Source organism: Bufo bufo, chromosome 1 (assembly GCF_905171765.1).
Source record: "Bufo bufo chromosome 1, aBufBuf1.1, whole genome shotgun sequence".
In the NCBI taxonomy this organism is placed as follows: Eukaryota; Metazoa; Chordata; class Amphibia; order Anura; family Bufonidae; genus Bufo; species Bufo bufo.
In genome coordinates this window covers 22,179,830-22,201,973 of record NC_053389.1, presented here as the reverse complement: position 1 = coordinate 22,201,973, position 22,144 = coordinate 22,179,830, and the positions used below count along the sequence as shown (strand labels likewise).

The 22,144-nt window shown below is 41.4% G+C and overlaps 1 long non-coding RNA gene across 1 annotated transcript; it reads right to left on the bottom strand.

Moving 5' to 3' along the window:
- Positions 1-1,438: 1,438 nt before the first annotated feature.
- LOC120992358 lies at positions 1,439-12,260 on the bottom strand. The gene is made up of 4 exons (XR_005776964.1): positions 12,188-12,260; positions 7,373-7,519; positions 1,995-2,135; positions 1,439-1,620 (listed from the first exon to the last, which is right to left on the bottom strand). It is a non-coding gene; the product is annotated as an uncharacterized LOC120992358 (long non-coding RNA).
- Between the last annotated feature and the right edge of the window lie 9,884 nt (positions 12,261-22,144).

Sequence of the window (22,144 nt, the reverse complement as noted above, 5' to 3'; positions counted from 1 at the left end):
TGAGACACCACTATATTTACAGTATATATATACCTCTTATGAGTCTGCAACCATGTATTTTCATATAATCTTGTAGAATGGAAAGTTTAGGATAGCGTTCATGGAGATGTTGGTTGGTACTCTTAGTGCTATGAGGTTAGTCCTCCAAGGTCTTTTTCCATGTAAGAATTGTCAATTTTGGTGACAAGAGAATATATTGAAGAATTCCAGATTTCCATATCTGATTGGCAGGGCCGTTTCTACCACTAAGCACAGGAGGGCACGTGCCTAGGGTGGGGGCCAGCAAGGGGGCCGGCGTCAGAGAGAGAGATTTTATTAATATTTGTTTTAATGCCTGCTGCCTGCTCCACAGTGTCTATGGGCAGGCAGTAACCATATAAAATGTGAAGTGAGGAGGGTGCAGCTAGCTACAATCAAAAGTAACAAGCTGGCAGTCCTTACTAGCGGACACGCCACCTGTAAGCTTCGCAGCCATTCTTGCAGAGGAGGAGAGAGCCGAGGAGAGTTCAGCTGATTGGTGAGCCGCTGAACTGCTTCTCCGCCTCCATCAATCAGCTCAGCCAGCCACTGCCCACCACCAGGAACCCGCACCCGTGTGCAGGTGGAGGGGGAGAGAGGTGACGATGCTACAGTGTCTAGGGCCGCAAGAACTCTAAATACGGCCCTGCAGTTTGGTGCCGAAAACCTGGGATGTGACTCAGATACAGTATGAGGATTCAGAGGATAAAGTGACATTGTAGATCTGTTGTTGTGATCAGAGAGGGCCCCAACGGCCGGACTACTGCTGATCTGACACTCATTCTCTGCCCTATGGATAGGGCATAAGTGTTTTACACGGTAGAACCTCTGTAGCCATAGTGGAGAGCAGCTACAGAGAACATCGGACTGAAGCAACCAGATGGGGAGACCTTACTGACAGATATGGAAGGAATAGTCCAAGGCATTTTATCTACTACTTGGGTTTCAGTTGGGGTGGAATACATTTTTCACAATTAGCTTACCATTTCATTTCACTTCTTGACCGGCACCTACCTACCGTGCATGACCTGCCTACAGGTGATAATGACAAGAAAATATGAATTTTTCACAATAGGCAGAAAAGTGATCAGCTTTCTGTGTGGGCCGTAACTTCCTTAGTATCGTATAGATGTGTCGCTCACTACATTTAGTTAACTATCACTGTGAAAATCCTTGATAAAAACCTCATTGAAATATCAAAGGAAGCGGTTTGCAAAAAAAGAGTAAAACCACAAAAGAATGAAAGGCAATAAATGAAGAAGACAATTGTTATATCACTTGTACACGTGGATATTTTCCAGCCAAAGATTATTACAAAAACTGACAATGAAACAATATAAAAATATTCTGTGTTGTAAACATTTGTCATTTCTTTCAGCCTAGTTCATCCAAAGATCCTTAGCCACTGTTAGAAGAACAGTTTCAGCAGTAGAAGACACACAATGGCCGGAGTCAGGAAAATGTTATGGACACTAAGGCCACTGTTGGTGCAAATAAACTTAACATCGGTTGTAACTCCTCCAGCACTTGTGGAGTGGCTGCCAAGGTCACAGATAGACTTTGTTGCGCACCCTCGGATGGCTGTTGAGGCTGACTTTGATCCTGACAAAGACACAACATCATTTAATACAACATTTAGCCTCATTTATATACACATTCTCTAACCTTAGCATTGGTCTTCATGACCATGGATTCTATTCCCACTACTACTCCTGGAAAAGAAAGCTGCACTGTGGCCTTTTTTCTGTAAGAACATTTTCACAAATGAGGTTTATTTAGGATATTTATTTTATCAGTCTTGGAGATTTTTTACCCACAGCAAAGACCTAGATATTTTAGCAAGAAAATAATTTTTTGCTCTACTGCTGTAAGCCCTCATTGCCAATAAGCGGCATGAAAGAGGCTCAAACTAATGTCACCCTCCTTTGGCTCAACATATCCTAAGAAGTGAAATAAAAAGGAACCAATTTTTGTACCTGACACATGAGTTGTCTGGAGAAGACACATATTCTGATCCCCAGTGCATTGTACTGTATCATCGGTGTAACACCAGGTGGAGTCAGCGGATGCGCAGTATCTGCAGACCAGTCCATTGGGGGTAGAGCTTATTGTTGGCACTGGAAGCAAACAGGTAAAAGACAAAATATAAAGAACACTTGTTTCCACAGTATGTACAGGATAATGTTTATTGATGTGGGAACCTAAATTAAGAATATTTATCATTCAACCTTCTCATCATTAAAGGGGCTGTCCTTCACAATCACTTCATTTTGCCTAGGGAGGTTCAGTGGGACCTTCCCCATGGATTGAAGTCAATGAGGCTCTATGTAACACACAGAGCAACCACAGATATTTTTAAAAAACCACATGTACTACTGTAACTCCATATGTCCTATCAGGACACACAGAAAGTGGTCCTTTGTCACATCTAATACAAAATTGTTGAGTAAGAGTGTAAGGGCTAGCTCCTGAACACTTTATATAAAGGTTGTATAGCATTTAGTCATGTATACCAGTATAGTAATATCTTTGATAAGATTGGGGATAAACATAACTCCATGCAGTTCAGCCTATTATGCTGCAATGTTGATCCAGAAGAAGAACAATATCCCTGTGAGGCAGAAAAAGATAGTCAGGAATAAACTCTTTTCTGACTTACTGGTATATGGCAATCAGAACAATCTTCTGGAACAACAACCCAACTCTATTGATCTGGTGATTACATGTTAGACCCCTTTAAAATTTTGGAGCATATATAGATATCAAGTTACCCCACCAAGCTCTTACCACCTCCTGCCACCTCCAACTCAAAAACATGTCTGATATATACTCTTTCCTCTACTTTGAATCAACTAAAATGCTAGTGAACTTCCTCAACATTTCCCAACTAGAATATGGCAACATCCTCCGCTGTGGCCTACCATCTAACCCTTTTTCAACTCTTCAATATATCCTCAACTCAGCTGCCAATCCACCTCCCCCTTGTTTCTTCTCTGCCTCTGCCAACCCATTCACTGGCTTCCCATTGCCCAGCAAATTTGGTTCAAAATACTAGATATAAGGCAGTAGACAATCTGTCCTGTCCTTACATGTCTGACCTATTGTCCTGACCTGATACATCCCATTATTTAAACTTTCAAAAACAATCTGAAACCCAAACTTTAAAAAAAATCTGAGCAGCCTCTACCCTCACCTACTGTCTCCTTCCCCCGTCCTTTGTAGATTGCAAGCCCTCATGGGCACTGCCCTCTTTTCCTCTGTATCAGTCTGTTGATAGGTTCTTGCTCGTTGTACTTGTTTTGGGGCTTGTTTAGTTTTATATGTATACTCCCATTTTAGATGTAAAGCACCTCGAAATCTATGGTGCTGAAAAATAAATAACTTGTATCTTGGCCAAAATGAAACAGGTGCTTAATTAATATGGCACTCATTCTGAACACCATATTTCTCATATTTGTGCCAGGCATGTGGCATCAATATATAGATAAATCTCCCAAATATAGCTATGGGTCTCTTTTCTTCCCTTCAGAGCATGGTAACACTAGATGCCTGCAGCCACCACTCAGGGAGCTCAGTGCAAGGACATCTTTACAGTTATTATTGAACTCAACAGAAGCTGTAAAATCTCTGTATGCGGAGTCGTCGTCGTCTCCCCCCAGTAGTGACTGCTCTCGTCAGTTTATATAAGCAAAAGCTTTATTGATGCACATAGTCACAATAAGTCCATACATCCACACTTGATGATGCCTCTTTGTGTAAGACTCATTTGCTGAGGAAGGTCTTACCACTAAACATTCAATTTGTTATGAGTATTTTGCCAAATACTTGTTTACTTGTATCTGGACTTATTGTGACTAGAGATGAGAAAATTTTAAAAAAATTTGATTCGGCCGGCCTACCGAATTTTTCTGAAAAATTTGCGTTGATCCGAATTTATTTGCGGCGAAGCGGGTTAAAAAACAGCTATTTCCTGGCTGCAGAGAGCCTTTATAGTGGTGTAGAACACTGTGCCTTGCAGTAACACGCATAGAGAGTCTGCTGTGGTAGTGAAATAATATTGTGAGTCAGTATGACATGTAGATGACAGGCGTCACTCTTCACTCACACTGCATACTTCACTTATTTTGGCAGTCACGGTGCCAAAACTGACCAAATAACTGAAGTATCAACTCAGCCTTACAGGTCGATGTTAGTGCCAAGAAGAAGCTCACTCCTTTTACACGCTCGTCAGCTGATTCCACATAGATGTCTACAGAACCTCTTCTATTAAACGCTTATACAAGTAGAGCCCCCCTGACAGAGTGGAGAGGGTGTCAGCTGTAAGTTTGTGTTGACGTCACTGATTATTTTGCCCTTCCTCTGATCCATCAGAACAATAACCCACAAAAAACGAATCCTGTCTGTTGAGCATCCGCCTTCACTCGGTCATCATTTGGTCAGTAATCCATCAGTATTGCTAAAGGCAAAAAAAACAGAAGTGGATCTAAAACAGAGATGACACGTGAATGGAATATTTGCATGTCTTCTGTGTTTTCTACCCACTCTTGCTTTTGGCTACCAAATCACAAGCCAATTCTGATGGGACCATACAGGCCTTAAAGCTGCTACACAGACAGGATTTGTTGTGCGTCTCATTTATCCTTCCTACTGACAAATCAGAAAAAGGTTCAAATAAATGATTATGTCAGCCAGGACGAAAGCCAAAATAGTGGCCCAGTCATGAAGTGGGGAGGGTGGGAACAGCATGAGACGTTCACAGAGTGAACCTATGACATAGTCGTGAGGTGGAAGCAGCATAAGGAGACCACAGAGTGGCCCAATGACAGGGTCTGAAGGTGGAAGCAGTATGAGGAGGCCACAGAGTGACACAATGAAAAAGTCTGTAGGTGGCGGCAGCAGCATTAGGAGAAGGCCACCGAGTGGCACAATGGCAGAGTCTGGAGGTGGCGGCAACATGAGGAGATCACAGAGCAGCACAATGACAGAGTCTGGAGGTGTCAGCAGCAGCATCATGAGGAGGCCACAGAGTAGCACAATGACCGAGTGAGGAGGTGGCAGCAGCATGAGAAGACTACAGAGCGGCACAATGACAGATTTTGGAGGTGGCAGCAGCATGAGTAGGCCACAGAGTGGCACAATGACAGAGTTTGGAGGTGTCGTAGCAGCAGCAACAGGAGGAGACCACAGAGTTGCAAAATTACAGAGTCTGGAGGTGGCAGCAGCATGAGTAAGCCACAGAGTGGCACAATGACAGAGTCTGGAGGTGTGAGCAGCAGCATCAGGAGGAGGCCACAGAGTGACATAATGACAGAGTCTGGAGGTGTGAGCAGCAGCAGCATCAGAAGGAGGCTACAGAGTGGCACAATAACCGAGTGAGGAGGTGGCAGCAGCATGAGGAAACAACAGAGTGGCACAATGACAGAGTCTGGAGTTGGCAGCAGCATGAGGAGAGCACGGAGATGGAAAGGGTCTTCGGATTTCCCCGCACTATTTGGATGTCTCAGAAATGAACCGCTGCTCCCGACATCAGCTTCTGGGAAGTTCATGGAGTGCCCTGGTCATCGGGCAACTATTCGCTACGCTGAAGGAGTATTTTGAAAGTGTGTCGAAGCCACACGGGGCCCCCACACTGCAGATTTATCATGGAGACATCATGGAGATTTTACTGCATACTGTATAGGTACAGCGCTGAACGCTGAAAAAAATTAGTTTTGTGACCGAAATACGTCACAAATGGTTCTGCCACATATACCTGCAACAGTGAACGCTGAATATATTTAGTTTTTCTACCAAAATATGTCACTAAAGGTTTTAGTACATATAACTACAGAGCTGAACGCTGAATAAAATTTGTTTTGCGACCAAAATATGTCAGTAAAGGTTTTGCCACATACTGTATACCTGCAACAGTGAACGCTGAATATTATTTTGTTTTTCTACTAAAATATGTCACTAAATGTTTTACCACACATAACTGCAAAAGTGAACACTGAATATATTTAGTTTTTGTACTAAAATAATAATAACTGCGGAAGTGAAATGCGTATATATTTTTCAGTTTGTACTGAAATAGGCCACTTAAACTCTTTCACCACAAATAAATGCAACAGTGAAGTGCGTATTTTTTTTTCCTTTTTGGACTGAAATGCCTTTTTGTCCTTAGTGCCTTCTTATGCTGGAAAATGTCTGATTCTAAGCTGTACGCCGTATTTATCGGGCTGTGACATCACAGGGCTGGCTGGCTGCTGATTAACTGCATGCATGTCAATCTGGGTGATCCCGCCTTCCCAGAGTTCCTTGCCCCATGTCCTCACATGTGTGGCCGCCAGTTGAGGAAAAATTTCAATTCGTTACCGCGAAGCATGAGGAAATTCACATTCATTGCAAATCAAAATTTTCCTGAAATTCGGATCGAATTCCACTTCGTCAGCTTCGATTCGCTCATCTCTAATTGTGACTTGACCATACGCATCAATAAAGCTTTTGCTTATATAAACTGACAAGTGCCGTGGTACTATCCATGTGGCATTGTGATCATACACCTACCACCACAATTTTTAAGTGGAGTGCAGGTGTCAACTCATTACCCATCATTGTAATGAGATGTTTTGATTGCGTGGTTAGTACACCACTACCACTGACAACACATTAGATTCTGCTGCTCTAATGGTTCAACTTTTCCCTGATGGCCTTTGCTACTTCTGTATTTGTATTAGTGGTGCAATGTCTTGACTTGTGACTGTGGCAGCCAATCACTGGGCACACCCTAGTGCGGAGGTCATTTAGAATAACACATCAACACTGCGGTCAGTGATTTGGCTGCAGTGGAGATGAGTGGGCCTGATGAGATGTTGTGTCACAGTGTACTCCATCCACTGATGCAGTGGGAAGGTAGTTTGAGGAATCAGGCCAGAAGTAAAAGAATAAAAGTCTCTCTTTACTTAATGCAAAAGATAAATTGTAGTACATCCAGCAGTAGTAGGTACAAAATACAATTTGATTTATTCTTGCAGGTTTTGATATATACGCCAGATTTGGAACTTTTTCCCATTTAACTTTTTCTTTTTTTCTGGCAAAGTGGGTGGAGTTAACAGAAAGCAGTATGACCTCCTGTGTCCATCAGTATTATGATAATTTGATGACAATTACAGCACAAAACTACACCAGAAGATGTGCTAATGTTATTAAGAGGTCCTCCACTTAAAAAAAAAAGTCTCATCTTACTCCGGAGCACTTTTCTAAAACTGGCACATGCAACACCCTTTCTTGTAATTTCCCCCCGAAATTTCTTTTTGTATTATTTTAACAATTTTAACCTAATATTTGCACAGAAAAGCAGAAATAGATTACTTACATGTGGGAGGATTAGGAGTGCAGTTTTCAGTGTTGCAACATGAAGTGCTCATCCTGATACGTCCTTGTTGTATGCCCACACTGCCATTGAAGCCACATTGAGATGAAGGTGCGCACGATCTGACCAAAGATGTAGACTTAATTCCAGCTAAAAATAAACAGAGCAAACATTTTCTTATTGAAATTACAAAAAAATATATTTATTATTTGTACCTTTTCGTTAGAAGGGTTCCCTGACAATACGCAGATCACATTTTTTTTTCCTGCTGGGACCTCCAGCAATCAGTGGTCACCTGTAGGGAAACCTGGCAATAGGTGTTCAATTTTTTTGCAACACCACCACAGGGGAAGTTAGGTATTACACAGAGCTCTTTCAAATCAATGGACTATCTGTGCAAACCAGGACAGGGCAGGTCCTCTAGAGGAATACATGTTCTTTTTAACCATTTACCATTTACCCAGAATTCCCTAATAGGGTTATGGGCCTTCTAAAATACACAAAAAACTATATAAATTTGGTATTTCCATAAATATACTGACCAACATAAATGGTGACATAAAAAAATACAACCCATCTCTTTCAAAAACAAGCTTTTATAGGATGATGGAAATATGAAAAAAAAATATGGCTCTTTGAAAGTCAGGAATGAAAAATAACAAAAGAAAAAAGCTGTGTCCAGAGGGTAAAACTAGGCCTTGTGCTTAAGGGGTTAAAAGGAATCTGTCAGCTATAAAACACTTGAAAAAGAGGGGGGGGGGAGCTATATAGCATGTATGAAAATGTAATTTTATATGGAGTAAGTTAAAAACATCGTCCTGTAAGATGTAGGAAACTGGACCTATGCATTTCTGTGTGTAGACCAAGTTTTGGTAGAAACGTGTAGGACCAGGTTCCTACTTCTTACCAGAGGATGTTTTTTTTACTTGTTCACAATAAAATTGGACTTTTGTGCATGCTGGATATACACCTTTATTATGCCTATGTCTAACAAACGAAGATTCAGTGTGGTGCCATCAGCATATTGAGTTGGGTAAGCTGGCCTTCTTTCCTTGTTTAGTTGTACAGCTCCAAAACACTGCCAAGTGGAGTATAGTGTAAGTGATGCTGAGTCCAGTTATGTCATTTTAATATCTTTATAGGTAGAGGAGACAAGCCAGGGAACACAAGATCATCCATAATGCCAAGCAGCGAGCCAATCCACAGATTGCCATCCTTTATGATGTCACAGCTTTATAAAAACCTCATCTCACACGGTCTCCACCATTGTCCTGTGAGCTGAGCATAGGGAGAAATGATTAATAGAAAAATTCACTACCGATTAGATGGAAGCCTTTATTAGTCCAGTGCCCAGCGTGCCAACCAATACCATCCGGTCTGCACCTCTTAGGGGGGCCAGGTCTTTATGATGACCATCCTCATCTTTTGCTCTCTTTACTTTCTAGAAAAGTCAGCAAGATGCAGAGAGAGGAGGAGCTGGATGTTCCTGATGACATATTCTCATTGATATTAGATGATGTGGAAAAGGAGGAAAAGCAGATGGCAAAAGTAGGGCTGGAGAGTGCTGGGTTTGGAGAAGTGGGTATGCCAGCATATTGTCCCCCCAACCTAACCAGTCAAACCCCATACCAGCAACAGCCCCATCTATACAGTGCAGTCTTCATTATTAAATAAAAGACAGCTGCGGGCCAATTGGCCATGAGGTTCTTCACCACAGCGGTAAATGGACTTCACTATATGGTTAAATTTAGATGTTAAGTTTTCTTGCCAATACGATTACATAAACACCAAGGTGCACACGTTTTAGACGCCGGTCTTAGTAAAGCTCCATCGCTGGTGAAGGATCCTCCGAAGTTACGAAGAGACACCGGTCTCTCCATAACTTCGGCACATCCATCCCCAGTTCTAAATGTAAGATAGCATCCTAGCGGTCTTACATTTAGACCTTTTTCTACGCCTAAAACACGCCAGCCCATCCCCTTCCCCGCCCATGCCACAGCTACAATTTTAGACCTGGCGTGAAGGGGGGTAAAGTTGCAGATAGTTGTGCTGCCACCTGTGCTTGAAATATGCCTAATTTAGGAGTATTTCAGTATAATTGTGCTCTTACTTCTGCCCAAAATTTCTATAATTTTTGTTATGCAATTTGTTTATTTTAATAAAATCTGCATCATATGATTCTCATAGCTTCTTTTTTCTGCCAAGGGAGCTGTGTAAGGATTTTTTTAAGATGAACTTTAGTTTTTATTGGTACTGTTTTGATCATTTGTCCTCTCAGTTTTTGAAAGGTGATGTGATTATTTTTACTTTCTTTACTGCCTTTACCATGTGGAAACAATGTGATGTTTTAATAGTTTGGACATTTACAGTGGAAAAAGTGGAAAAAACTATTATAATATTTTTTTTATTTGACAAGGCAATGGTATTGAATTGTTTTCTATATTTCAAAAAATATTTTCAAATATTTCAAATATGAAAAAAAGCTTTCTTAATGCTGTTCTTTACAGTACTTTGTTATACTTGCCCATAGACCTTCTATTAGAGCTGAGCAAAACAGAATGCCTCTTAAAGGCATCCATTTTTCATTCTGTTTGGCCATTCTGTTATATTCTGTTATAAAAAGAACCTATAACGGAATGGTATAATGCTAGTGCGAAACCTCCCTAAAATGTATCAATCTTGACTCGAGGCTGTTTGAGTCACAGAGGATTGTCTATCTCAGAGACACATGTACTGATACTTCTTAGGGTTTTAAACAGCAGACACCCGGCACTTTTGTGCGGACTTTCAACCCTTCAGATGCTGTGGTCAAACCTGACCACGACATCTGGATGCCGTAAAATACGGAAGCACACACTTCCAGGTGTGCACTGGCTATCTCCGGCAGAGATCTGGGGAGCGTGTATGTGGCAGCCCTTGTTCTCCTGTGTTACAGATGGCTGCTGCATATTAGTCTCTATGGAGCCCCTCCCTGTGGCAGGGCTCCAAAGGAACGTAGTAAAATTCTCATAGACTCCAATGTTAATGCATTGGAGTCTATCAGAAAAGCAATCTGATGATTGATTGTTATAGTTCCCTGTGGGAACTGTAAAAAAGTGTAAAAAAAAACTAAAAAAGAAAAACTTTTAAAAATAAAAAATATAACATTTCTAATCACCCCATTTTCCTCAAAATCTAAATAAAAATATGTAAACAAACAAAAAATACACATTATGGGCATTGACACGTGCAAAAAACCCCATACTATTAAAATAAAAAAAAATGGAAAAATGGCCGATTTGCAGTTTTTTTGGCGCTTTACCTTCAACAAAAAAATTATTTAAAAGTGATGAAAAAGTCATACACATGCCAAAATATTATCATTGAAAAGTACACACCCCACAGAAAACAAGAGTCCCCACACAGCTCCCCATATGGTGATGAAAAAAAAAATATGTTTTCGGTATTAAAATGCAAAAAAAAAACTATTCATAAGTGGTATCACCGTAATGGTACCAACCTGGAAAATAAAAGAAACAGGTCAGTTTTACCGGATAGAAAATGGTGGTAAAAAAAAACCTCCATAAAACTGGTGGAATGGAGTGTTTTTTTATAATTTCCCCCCATTTGGAATTTTTTCCCCACTTCCCTCCACATTTTATGCAACTGTAAATGCTACCAGTAGAAAGCGCATCTTGTCGGTCAAAAAATGCCCTCATACGGCTATGTGGATGAGAAAATAAAAACAATATGGCTTTGGGAAGGCTGGGAGTAAAAAACGGAAATAGAAAAAAATGGAAAAATGTCCCTGTTATTAAGGGGTTAAGTCTGTTGCAACGTGTGGTGCTTGTAAGGGTAGACTGATGTAATGTGTGTTTGACACTCCTACTGGGTTTGCCTCTTCAAAAGGGGGAAGACTTGTAAGCATATTTCGTTTGCACCCCCTGTAATTGTGACATTTGTAATATCTGCACCACCCCACGTCAAAACTGGCCACCCTAGTACCACAAATCTGCAGCACCTTCTTCCCTGGGGTTATTCTACTTACGAGGAGGAGGCAACACCCATCTGAAGATGAACCTTACTGACCACCTTGTGTTGGGACTGTGGGGTTTTGAAGCCCCCCAAACATTATGCTCTCACTTCTGCCTGAGAAAGCTTCAACCATCACACATTAAGCCTCTGTGAAGTAAACCCAGCTTCGGCACTCCAGCTGTTGTGAAACTATAACTCCCAGCATGCTCCTTCCACTTGTGTGGGAGTTTAGATGGCAGCCAAGCAAATGTGCATGATAGGAGATGTAGTTTCACCTGGAGTGCTGGAGGTTGCTGACCCCTGTCCTAGAGGCTCATTTCCATATATTAAAACATCATTTTTCTCAGCAACGCGGGCACATATGAACATGGGACCAACACCAGCCTTCAGCTGTCAAGCGCACATGTAACAGGTAAAAAAAAAATATGAATATTCGTCCTTACGAATATATAGCACTATATTCTAAATATTCGCAAATTCTCGAAAGGCCGATATTCGTTATAAAAATTTGTAATACGAATATTCGCGCTCAACACTAGTTTTTATCACAATGTATCACTGCAGGTAAAACGTATTAATCTTGACTGCAGACTGCTTCACAGAGGGTTTTCTAGCCCTGAGACACATGTAGTATCTTGATCCTTCTTAGGGTTTTCAGCTCAGGGGTATTAAAAATTATTAGAAACTGGAAAACAAAGTCTACTGGGAAGGTACAGATCTGTATAGACAATTAAGCGTAAGTTAACATAAGAGTCAAACTCATTCAAACTAGTAGAGAAGATTGAACATAATCAGGCTACTCACCAACATCAGTTTCTGTGTATGCAGTTCCACACTGATGTCCTGTAGGACAGGTAATGCTGGGACCGGAGCATGTTGAAGTATCAGAAATGCACTGTGTACACGTAAGAGCAAAGCCTAAAGAGATGGCACAATCAGGACATTAATTACTTATTACACTGTTAGTTGCCAGCACATTTTTCTTATGCAATGTTCTGAGATCAGTGGCATCTGAGAACGATCTGTTATAGTTCATCTCACACCACAAAGCGGAGCTTAGTAGTGCTTTTATCCATAAAAAATAAAGCAAATATAAAGAAAAAAACTTCCAAAAACTTACTTGTTGCTGCAAGAGCTGATAAGAGGCTGATAATTCCAATGAGGGAGCTCATGGTTGAAGACAGGACGTAATGTGAGATGAAAACCTTGATCAAGGTTCTCAATTTATAGTTTTTTCTTTCTTTTTTTTGGGAGGGGCATGGGAGGAGCTTAAATTCTTAATCATTTCAAATAAATAACCCCCCACCAGGAAATAAAGCAAAGGTTACCTCATATTATTGTGACTACGTATCTTTTGTGAAACACCTTAAGTTTGTGGAAGAAGCTTAAAACTCTGTGGGAAAAGTTCTGAATATTAAAATTGAATATTAACCCTGCACATGCCTATGAAGTAGCAGGCTTGCCTCGTTGTAATGAGGACAGTAAAGCACATTGAAAATTAAAAACTTAAACTATTCATACTATTACAATCAGCTGTGCAAGAAGAAGAAGATGTCAAATAGGGTTGAGCTGTACGGAGATGAAATTGTTTAGGTCGGAAGTCTTACAAGATTTCGGTGAAGAACTTCGGTCTTTGATTGTACATCTTGAAAACCATTTTAAAAAAGCAACCCGAAGTCTTGGTACCGAAGCCAACTTTGGATTGCAGTTTTTAAATTATAGAAGAAAAATCTAGCTCCACGTCATAGCAGGAAAACTTTATTCATGCTGTTAAAATCTTCAAATACAGGACAGTTTCGTCAACGCGTTTCCGACCATGTAACAATTTTGGTCTTTCTTCATGACATGTGAAACTTGCAAAAGATTGTGCCTTATGTTCTCCCTGACCAGCTGGCCGTGCAATCAGTAGGTCACATGACCCAGAGAAAACACACTCGGCACAATTGCTGTTAACACTTAAAAAGCCATAGACTCAGTGTGATAGATTAATACAAAATAATACAAAAACACATATAAAGCTGTGAGAACTAAAAAATAAAAACACATAAAGCCCTACTGAAAAAAGATAAGCAAGTACAAAAACAGAAACAAAAAACAATACAAAAAATCAGCATAAAACTTCCCCTCAATACTGTAAAATGAGATTGTGCCTTTTATTCAGACCCCTTGGTTGCCGTGAGTCCAATTGAAATATCCAAAATGCCTCTGTTTATTAATTTTCTTCTGTGGCCCCCCCCCCCCTCTTGCTGGAATACCAACTCTTTCGATCCCCTGCACTACTAAATGAGACGTGTCACCCCCATGCACTACTGCAAAATGTAAACTCGCTGCTGAAATGTTGCAGCTTTTGTAGTGGGGAACATCAGATACATGCCTACGGACTCTAGTTTTAATTTCATTACTAGTGCATCCCACATATTGTACGTTGCAAAGGTCGCCACATCACCAGACCAAACCAGAAGCAGGTCATCGATGTAACGATTATACCACTGTATCCGATCACAAGGGGTGAGTGTCGATGAGGAGAAAGTGTCCCTCCCACCATGCCATAAATATATTGGCTATGGAGGGAGAGAACTTGGCCCCCATCGACACTGCAAATATAAATTGTCATTGAACATAAAAAAATTATGTGCAATGAGGAATTCCAACACAATCCCCATATAATCCTGCAATTCTACCGAGTAATCACTGTATAGGCGCAGAAACCACTGAAGGGATATTATAGCCAAATGATGTGGGATGCTGGTGTACAATGACACCACATCTGCTGTAATCCATGTATATTCCATTTTCCATTTAAAATCAGAAAAAGCCTGCAACACGGACCTGGAATCTTTAAGGAAACCCAGAATCAGTGGAACCAATGCCTGCAGCAATGAGTCAATCCACTCAGATAATCTCTCAGAGAAAAATCCAATTCCTGCAACAATTGGCCTGAGCGGCGGAGGAAAAAAAAACTTATGGACTTTAGGGAAGGAATGGAAAATGGATATAACGGGATATTGGACATAAATATAATCTCCTTCTTGTTGAGAGGCCACTAATGTAACTAACAGACAAACAAAAATATATTTGTACTGTTAAAAATACTGTGATAGCTATGGATAGACAATCCCTAGTTTTTCCTCAGAAACTGTCTGACCATTATAACTGTCCATCTATCCCCCGGAATCGGGCGACGGTCTTTGTCACTCAATATAGACAGGAATATTCAGAAATCTGTAGGATTATTAAGAAATATTCATCGTTACTGGCTTGTGACAAACAATGGACTGATATAATGGCCAATGGCATCAAATGGGGATCTTCCTTGGGTAACATCATCAGCCTCATTCTCTTTCAGGATAAAAATCTGATCTTCCCCACTACAAAAGCCGCAACATTTCAGCGGCGAGTTTACATTTTGCAGTAGTGCATGGGGGAGACACGTCTCATTTAGTAGTGCAGGGGATCGAAAGAGTTGGTATTCCAGCAAGAGGGGGGGGGACCGCAGAAGAAAATTAATAAACAGAGGCATTTTAGATATTTCAATTGGACTCACGACAACCAAGGGGTCTGAATAAAAGGCACAATCTCATTTTACAGTATTGAGGGGATGTTTTGTGCTGGTTTTTTGTTTTGTTTTTTTGTTTCTGTTTTTGTACTTGCTTGTCTTTTTTCAGTAGGGCTATATGTGTTTTTATTTTTTAGTTCTCACAGCTTTATATGTGTTTTTGTATTATTTTCTATTAATCTACTACACTGAGTCTATGGCTTTTTAAGTGTTAACAGCAATTGTGCCGAGTGTGTTTTCTCTGGGCCATGTGACCTACTGATTGCACGGCCAGCTGGTCAGGGAGCACATAAGGCACAATTGTTACATGGTCTGAAACGCGTTGACGAAACTGTCCTGTATTTGAAGATTTTAACCGCATGAATAAAGTTTTCCTGCTATGACGTGGAGCTGGATTTTTCTTCTATAATTTTAAAACTGCAATCCAAAGTTGGCTTCGGTACCAAGACTTCGGGTTGCTTTTTTAAAATGGTTTTCAAGTTGTACAATCAAAGACAGAAGTTCTTCACCGAAATCTTGTAAGACTTCGGACCTAACGACTTTTTGCACAGCTGATTGTAATAGTATGAATAGTTTACGTTTTAAATTGTCAATGTGCTTTACTGCCCTCATTACAACGAGGCAAGCCTGCTACTTCATAGGCATGTGCAGGGTTAACATTCAATTTTAATATTCAGAACTTTTCCCACAGAGTTTTAAGCTTCTTCCACAAACTTAAGGTGTTCCTTCTATGACGTGGAGCTGGATTTTTCTTCTATAATTTGTCTCAACCGCATCCAGGTGTGGCATCCATGCTCGTCTAGCAGAGGAATAGGTGAGAGCTGCCTTTACTATTACTGCAGTTTTAAAATGGTTTCAAGTTTTAGAATCGAAGACTGAAGTTCTTCACCGATATCTTGTAAGACTTCGAACTTAAGGAATTTCACCTCCACGCGGCCCATACAATTAAATGTTTTATGGAGACTGATCTTTTTACAGCATTCAAATGAAGTTTTAAACGAATCAATTTCGGATCTATGATCTGAAGTGCGCTACGCTGAACCCTAATATCAAACCATCCTTCTATGCCCCCCAAAATCAGTAAGGCATTTCTTAAAATTCTTTCAGGTCTGATTTGTCCTACGTGCCCTTGTGATTAAAATTGGGTCCTAATCGATTCTATCTGAATCTCTCTCTCCACCCCTTGATTCTTCCTAACTGAATAACTTTCAGTTCAAATATCAAAAGTGTTTTTTGTTTTTTTTTTACTTGGTTTGAATTTTGACTTTTTAGGATAGATTCACTCATCTCTAGTAGGGGACATTATGCCAACGGTCTTCTAAAAGTTTTCCTACAATGTCATTAATGATATAATGACCAGAGGGACCCATGACCACACATGGTCTTCTAGCATTAGCCAAGAAGTTTGGCCAGCAAGCCTGGCAATAGTGTTGATCGAGCATCATAGTGCTTGGGTGCTCAGGAGCTCGGGCCGAACACATCGGGATTTTCGTGTGCTCGACCGAGCACCCAAGTATAATGGAAATCAATAGGAGAACCCGAGCATTAAACCAGGTACCCCTGCTCTGAAGAGGGGAGGGTGCCTGGTTCATAGGAAAATGTCAGAAATTGATGGAAACACCACCGAAATGGTTCAGGAACAGCATGGGGAGAATGTCTGGATGCATCTTGGACTCCCAGGTCGCTGCTGGGAACGATGTTGTCTGATTAGTACGCCACTTTTACAGACTGACAATAATACGCACAAAACAGGGGTGTAACTACCATAGCGGCAGACCATGCGACTGCAATGGGGCCCAGGGCAAGAGGGGGCCCAGTCTTAGTTGGGATTATCTCCTCTTCTACTGGAGGTGAAAACTTGGTCAGGACTCTACCCTCTAAAGAAACAACTTTTAGCAAATGAAGCAGTGGAAAAATGGCCCAAGGGTCATTGAAAAGGGTTTAGACAGAAACCCTTCTGTCCTGTTTGGGGAGCCTGGTTTGATCCTTGCTATGGGGCCCTTACTTCTCTATGTACGCCACTGGCACATAACCAAAGATGAAATCGATTTTAGCTAATTGAGGAATTCAAAGTATTCCATAACTTGTCCAATCTGAAAATTAACTTACAGAAGTCTGAAGCGCTTAATGTCTCCATTCCACCCACTCTCGAGGCTGAACTGGCGGGTTCCTTGCCTTTCCGCTGGACGGCAGGCGCCATTAAATACTTGGGCACAATGATCCCCAAAGACTTACGAGAGCTATTCCCAAGAAATGTTACCCCCCTCCTGAGTCGGATCAGAGAAGATCTTAAGAGGTGGTCCAAAGGCCTCTATACGTGGTTCGGCAGGTGTGCCATTTTTAAGATGAATGTCCTTCCACGTCTATTGTATTTGTTCCAGACCCTTCCAATCCACATTCCGGCCAGCTTCTTTTCTATTGCACATCGTGACCTCTTTAAATTTCTATGGGCGGGGAAAAACCTCAAGAATATCTAGATCCCTATTGCATGTACCAAAGGAAAAGGGGGGTTTAGGGATCCCTGATCTAAGGAAGTATTATGCAGCCTCAATGTTTCAACGTGTAGTAGACTGGTCCCGACATACCATGTTCAAACAATGGATCTCTATTGAGCAATTTTCTTCCCGGACTCCTTTGGCACTACTGCCATGGACTGATAGGAGGGTTCCTAGTGACCTCTCCTCTCATCCTCTCATAGGTCCTACCCTGACTCAGTTCCGTAAGTACCATCAGATCTCTACTATCTCCCCCACGCCCTCCTCGATGTTTCCTGTCTTGGGACATCCGGACTTCCCGGCAGGTAGCTCCGGGGGACCGTTTGCTCAGAGGAGATTGAGCGGAAGGTGTCGGGCACCATTCTTTAGAACCTCCGGTAGGTGGCTCACTTACTTGGAACTATTAGGACATATGGACCCTTGCCCTCTAGGTCCTTGGAGATCCAGACAGCTTCACCACTTCCTTTCTTCTATCCCTCCCTCTCAGGGGTCTGACAGGGCACTCACTCCTTTTGAAAAAACTTGTATTGGCTCCGGCCTTTATCGGCATTCTCTCTCAGAATTATACAAGGCATTGGTAACGCCGGGGTCGGACTATCTCCCCTCTTATTCGGCCAAGTGGGCTCAGGATTTGCAGAAGGATATCTCCTCCGACCAGTGGCTTAGGATTTTCCAATTTACCCATAAATCATCCATTGCCAGTAAATATCAGGAGGCCAGTTACAAATTGCTATCGAGATGGTATTATGTCCCAACTCGTCTCCAGAGAATGTTCCCGTCGGCATCTCCTCTATGTTGGCGTTGCGACTCCCACCCAGGTTCTCTCCTGCATATTTTCTGGCTTTGTGATAAAATCAGACCGTTCTGGGAATCTGTTCATGAGACTCTAGCTTCCATTTTCCCCTTTTCAATTCCTAACACACCAGAGTTTTTTTTGCTCTTTCTCTCGGACTTACCGTTGATCTTATTTCGGCGATCCTGTTTGCGCCACCTGGTTATAGCGGCTAGAGCTTGTGTCCCTGCGAGGTGGAAGTCTGCCTCTCCTCCCTCTATGGGAATGTGGATTCAGAAGGTTGAAGAGATACGAAGAATGAAGGAACTCACAGCCTCTATGAAAGTTAGTAACAGGGCTTTTGTTGCTATGTGGACCCCCTGGTTCACCTTCCAAGACTCATCGGAATACCGGAATTTGCTGGCCTGAGAGTCTCGTTTGGACATCCATGTACTCTCCACTCCCCCCCCTCCACCTCTACCTTAATCCTCTGTCCCCCCTATTCCCTTTTGTATCCTTGTCCTGTGCTCCCCCTCTCCATTTATGCTGTTGATTGTTGATTTTTCTTTTAATTTCATGCAGAGGCCATGTCTTCTTGGCCTTGTGATTTTTATATGATTTTTGTCAGATGAATCAAGGTGCTTTATTGTTACCGCAAGCTGAATATCAAACACTGGCCTTGGTGTTGTAATTGTATGTGTATTGTTGGATTATGCTCCATGATGTCAGTCGGCTTGGGTCCGACTATTATTTTCTACTGTATGTGATTCAACATGCAATAATTTTGTTATTTTTGCAAGATAGAAATAAAGAATTTACAAAAAAAAATAAAATCGATTTTAGAGGAAAAATTGTTAGGAAATGTTCTTTCATGTATATTTACTTGTATATAAAGTGCAAGCTATGCCAAAAAATTGGTTAATTTTTTTTAACTGGGGCCATGATTAAGAGGGATGGCTGGTGGCATCCGTATTGCGCCGCTAGAGGTGAAATTTGTGGACCGGTGCAAGACGAACCACAGTGAAAGCATTTGCCAAGAATGTTTTCATTAATCAACAACAAAAGTCGGAGGGACCATAAACGATGCCGACAGGCGATCCAGCGGCGTTATTGCCATGACCAGTCTAGCATCTTCCGGGAAACCAAAGTCTTTGGGTTCTAGGGGGAGTATGGTTGCAAAGCTGAAAATTGACAGAAGAGCACCACCAGGAGTGGAGCCCGCGACTTAATTTGACTCAAAACGGGAAACCTCACCCAGCCCGGACACAGAAAGGATTGACAGATTGATAGCTCTTTCTCGATTCTGTGGGTGATGGTGCATGGCCATTCTGAGTTGGTGGAGCGATTTGTCTGGTTAATTCTGATAACCAATGAGACTCCTCTGTGCTAATTAGTTATGTGACCCCCGGCGGTGAGGATTGTGTTGACCAGACTCTTATGGGAGAGTGCCTGCTGCTTAGCTGACCATCGAAAAAATTATGATTGAGGGCCTGCAGGTGAGCAGACCATCGCATACATTATGGGCTAGGGCCTGCTGCCTCTTTGTTGACTCTAGATAACTTCTGCCTGATCGCAGGTCCCCGTGACGTCGATGATCCATTTGGATGTCTGCCCTATCAACTTTCGATGTTCTTTTATGTGCCAAACATGGTGACCATGGGTAACGGGGAAACAGTGTTCGATTCCGGAGAGGGAGCCTGAGAAACGGCTACCACATCCAAGTAAGGCAAGCGGGGGGCGCGCAAATGACCCACTCCCGACTGTCAGAAGAGGACACCGTCTATTGAAGAATTACATTTTATGTCACAGAAAATAATTTTAAGCACACACGTTACACAGCAGCTGTGGATACATTGGTATTAATAGAAACGAAGGAGTAATTTTGTGTCTTTTACTGTGGATCTTATTGTGGATTTTATGGGTTGAAATAAGAGGGTGGGTCAGATGATTGCTGAAGTGTTTTGTATTTTGTTTTATATTTTGTTTTATATTGTGCAATATTGTGATGGAGGGTGGGGAAAGGGGTGGGGGGTTTAAAAGGACATGCCTCCCAATGTCCATAGATTTCACCCCTGACGAAGCTTGAGTGCGAAACCCGGGTCGGGCAGCGGAGAGTTACTACCAGGATTTTATATTTGCTATATATTTTAGCTCGTTTGTGAGTATAATAAACCACAAGTTTTGTTACCTGCATTTGAAGTGTCACTATGGTGTGATTTTTTGGTGCCCTGCAGAGGAATCCAGGAGGTGCGTTTGGAATCCAGAGCTGGGAATCACTGTTATCCTGTATCAACTTGGGGGGCTTATAGCACGGTGGAAAAAAATTCTTGTTTAGGCAGCGCGGTTCTTCACTTTAACGCATTGGAAACTGGTGTGAATTGACACTACAAGAACCTGCAGCGCAAGTATTCAATAGTATCTAAAAGAACTACGTGACTGACTTTCTTTTATTAGACATTCTGATTTTGTGAGTTATCCCAGCCACGTGTTCAATATGGATATCTTTTCGTGCAAATTTTAAATGTGATGTAGATTTCCTTCTAGCCAATCCGAATAGGAATGTGCAGGAGGATATGAGTATGAAGAAAGGATTTGATGATCTAGAGAAAAATCTAATTAGAGAGGTCAGGACCATCTGGGATATTGCTTCCCTGGAGTTTCATTTATGAGTGCAAAATCCCAGAGGGACTCAGGTGGCAGTTACCTCTCAATACTGATGATGATGATGATGATGATGATGATGATGATGATGATCTATTAGAATGGGAGAAAGTCATGAATAAATGTGGCTGGAAAGTGATGCAATTTATTGTTGGTGTGAGGAAAAACAAGTTAAAAAAGATTAACCAGTATATAGAAAATTTGCAAGAAAGGTTAATACCATATAAAAATGTAAACATAAAGGAATATAATGAACTTAGTGATAAATGTAAAAAAAATTGTGATAAAAGCAGAAGGGGACATAAAAAACAAAAAGCATAGGAAATTTGCAAAAGTATGTGATGATTATGTATATAGGTTTTTTTCTCCCAGGCTGTGAGCTGTGCGCTGCGATTGGCCAGCGCTACAGCCTAGGAGAAGGAGACGCCCACAGGACAAGGGAAGACCCGCCTACTATAACTTAAGGAGCAAAGGTACCGAAGGGCATAACGGGAGAACGGAGCGGCGCCCGGGGATCTCACTGCACTTACTATTATCCCCGGGCGCCGCTCCGTTCTCCCGTTATGCCCTCCGGTACCTTTGCTCCTTAAGTGCCTCTACATGGCAGCATACTTAGTTCACATAGTTTTTACAAGTGAAAGGTCCTCTTTAAATTTATATTGCTTGATATTAAGTTTATATTGCTTGATATTAAATTTATAGTGCTTGATATTAGCCTCCCAGACATCCTTCACAGATTATTGCTAATGCCCGGCAGTTTGCAAAATTAAGACAAAAGCCTACTGTAAGCAGGATGTTGAGGTTTGAGAGCTTCCTGACAGCTTACTACAGATTTTGACATCTACCCCTCGATAAACCTGATATTTGCAAACAAACGGGTTAGTTCATCATACAGCCTTCTATCTATTTATCAATTATCTTTCTATCTACCTATCTATAGACTATCTATGCATCTATCTGTTATCTATCTATCAATCCATTGTATCCAGACAACTGTCTATCTATCTATCCATCTATCTGGTATCTATCCATTTATCTATCCAACTATCTATCTATCCAGCTATCTGTTATCTATCTATGTATCTATACATCCATATACCCCATCTATCTAAATTATATCTATCCTTCTAGCTATCTATTATCTATCTATCTATCTATCTTTCTATCTACCTATCTATAGTCTATCTATCCATCTATCTGTTTTCTATCTATCTACTTATCTATAGTCTATCTTTCCATCTATCTATCTAGCTATCTATCTTTCCATCTATCTATCT